Source organism: Lindgomyces ingoldianus, assembly GCF_010093535.1.
Source record: "Lindgomyces ingoldianus strain ATCC 200398 unplaced genomic scaffold BDR25scaffold_20, whole genome shotgun sequence".
NCBI classification, from domain to species: domain Eukaryota; kingdom Fungi; phylum Ascomycota; class Dothideomycetes; order Pleosporales; family Lindgomycetaceae; genus Lindgomyces; species Lindgomyces ingoldianus.
This window is the reverse complement of record NW_022985181.1, coordinates 887,940-891,255: the sequence shown is the minus strand read 5'-3', so window position 1 is coordinate 891,255 and position 3,316 is coordinate 887,940.

Sequence of the window (3,316 nt, the reverse complement as noted above, 5' to 3'; positions counted from 1 at the left end):
TGTAAGCAGAGCAGTAAGAACGCTGCTAGAGAGAAGGGGCAGCGTGTTACAGTCTACAGTTAGACTAGCGTAACTCTACTAGCAGTGCTCCACAATCTAGCTAGATTAGGACAGGGCCTGCTTATTAACTAGTTAGAGGACACAGAGGCAGCGCAGCTGCCTGCAATAACAGAGGAATGCGTTATCTAATAAGAAGGCAGGATACAAGCCCTAAAGTAAGCCTTAGTAAGTTTAGTAAGTCTAAAGAAGTTAGCAGTGCAGCTAGCATAGCTAAACTTAAGGAACTTACTTAAGCTTGTCTTAGCACACCTAGCACATGTATATAGTTCCTATATTAAATAACCTTTAAAAAGTGTGTTTAACATTTAGTCTATTTTTTATATAAACTAAGTAGCATTTAGCTTTTTAAAGAGCTATAATACTATTTATATATCTTACACTATATATACCTCTAATCCTGTCTAACAGGACTGTTTAACCCTAGCCTCCCTACTGCTGCACATAGGGCAAACCACAATCTAGTCACCCTACTCTCCTCTAATAGCCTAATAGCCTGTACGTAGGACTGTACACCCTACTAGTTGGCCTCTACTACCTGTCCAACTCCCCCCCTTGGAATATCATAAGACCCGAGTGCTTCCACGAAGCAAGGATTGTAACAATAAAGTACTTTATTTTATTACTTATTGTTTAAAAAGAGTAACAACAAAGCACTTACACTTTATAAGGTACTTTATTTAGTTACCTATTTTTTAGAATAGTAGATTAATTTTTTATATTATATAGTAAGCTCTACTACTATATAAAGTAAAAAGAAGATAGTGTAAAACACACACTAAAGCTATTAAAGCTATATAACTTAGTAGCTAGATAATAGTAGATTAATTCTTTACATTATATAGTAAGCTCTGCTACTATATAAAGTAAGAAGGAGATAGTATAAGGCGCACACTAAAGCTATTAAAGCTGTACAACCTAGCAGCTAGACAATAGCAGTACCTATGTAATTTACTAAAAAAGTAATTAACTATACTATTATAATAAAATTTTACTAGTAACTAATAACTTTATGTAATAATAAAAAGAATAAAAAATAATTCTTATTATATAAATAACTTATAAAGGATAACATGGTCCACAAGCGAATGTTCAACACAAGCGAGTGTTCCGCCCCACCACTAAATTTAACTTTAAAGACTATTAATTTAACAACGCAAAAATATACTATATAAAATAAACTACTATAGAATTATTTAATATCCTTGCATGTATAAAAGTTATGCCTAGGCTTGTTGCAGCGCTTGCAGCGCTATGCGCGCGCTACGCTGCTTTTAGTAGTTAACTCCTTCTAAGGCATTTTACTACCTTCTACTATACTAGTAAGCTTCTAAGTACTTAACTTAAAGCCCTAATAACTTATTAGAGTTCTTCCTTTCTAAATTTACTTTTTTTTACACTGCTTGTGCTTTGTAGCTGCCTTATAGGCCCTCTCTAGGGCAGCTGCTTAATTGTGCTGTAGAACAGCAACATAAGCTATCTTAGTAGCGCCCTTACTTAGCTGCTTTGCTAGATTAAGCATAGTAAAAAAAAAATAATTTTAATACCTTTAAATCTAATTATATAGTAGAGTTAACTAAGCCTTAACTTTATAAAGATTACTAGGTGTTTAAGCCTCCTAGGCAGTATTTAGTAGTAGAGTAGCTAGCTAATTAGGTAGCTGTATATTAAGCTTTAAGAGCACTAGCTCTAGGTTAAATAGGACTAGTCCTGTAGCTTTAAAGCCTGCGTAGATATTATCTATTATAATTAAGCAACTAAATGCTGCTTTAAAGGCTAGTAAAAAGGTTAGCTTATTAATATAGTTAATTTAGTAGCAGATTAACTAGCTAATTTTAGTACTGTACGCGCGCTTTAACAGTAAAAAGCACCTAACATTAAGCAGCTGTAGAATATGTGACGCGTGTGCTAGCATATAGAGCGCTATAATACGCCTCTGCTTACAGAGCTCTAGGAATTTAACAAAGTAATAGCTCTTATAGCTATTAAGAATAAGTAGCTGCTATAAGCTTACTAAGTAATTTTTTATATGCAGATTAAAGTGCTCTAGCTATGTAATTTTATGTTTATTAGTTGTCTAGCTGTTATTACTAACACTAATAGCCTAGTCCTTTAGTATATTCTTATTCTTATACTAGGCAGATAGGTGATGCTTGCCTTTAAAGATTATGTATAAAGGTATTGCCTACTTATCTGTGTTAATGCCTGTAATAACTGTTACCTATTTACAATTGCCTAGCTGTATAGCCTTTAGCTAATTATGTCTATCTATGCCTGTAACAACTATTTAGCTTAATATAACCCCTATTTAAAAGCCTGTCTTATTAAAATTATATGTGTCCTAATCTATAATGCTATACTTTAATTATGTAGCCTTTATAAGCTTAAACTACTTACTTATAATCACTAAATCTTTGCATTTTGCTTATTAGTAATTATATAGTTAGCTAAGGTAAGTTTTAACTACTAGTGTACGCGCAACAAAGTTAGATAGCTAGTTAATACCTGCTAGTAGAGCGCTGCGCTTAGTAAGAAGCTTGTTAGCTATCTTTTATACAGCACCTAGAGTAGGCGCAAATCCTTAGGAATTTAGATTAAGTATATGCTTAATAATTACCTTCTTTTCTAGCTTTATAAGCTTCTTGTTGTTAGCTGTACAGTTGTGTTACATAGTTATTCCTGCGCGTTGTTAGCAAAGAGCTATTTAATTAACATTATAAAGTGCTGCAGCGCGCCTCTTAGTTAAACACATGTCTCTATTAAGAGCTTAAATAGCTAGGTTAATTCTAGCCTCTTTTAAAAATAATTAATTATATAGTTGTTAATGCATCGCGGTTAGTAGTAGGTTAGCTGCGTTTTAGTAGTGGGGCGGAACACTTAGTTGTGTTGAACATTCGCTTGTAGACCATGTTATAGAGATATTAGAGGCAACACTATAAAATAAAACTAGCCTAAAGTACTAGAATAATAAAATTAACATGTTAAAAGCTTTAATAAGCTTATAAACTTAATTATATATAAGTTATATAATTACTAATTTATATATAATAACTTAAAAGAGCGCTACTTTTCTAAGTTTATATATAAAAAATTTTAAAAAATAAATACTATAAAACTTTTTAGCACTTAGCTATACATTTAAAAGAGAGCTTATATAAGTGCTAAAGAATAAAGAAATTACACTATAGCTAGGCACTAAAGGTACTTAAGCCTAGAAGCTATATAATATAGCATAAAAAAAAGTAATTATACTAAAAAA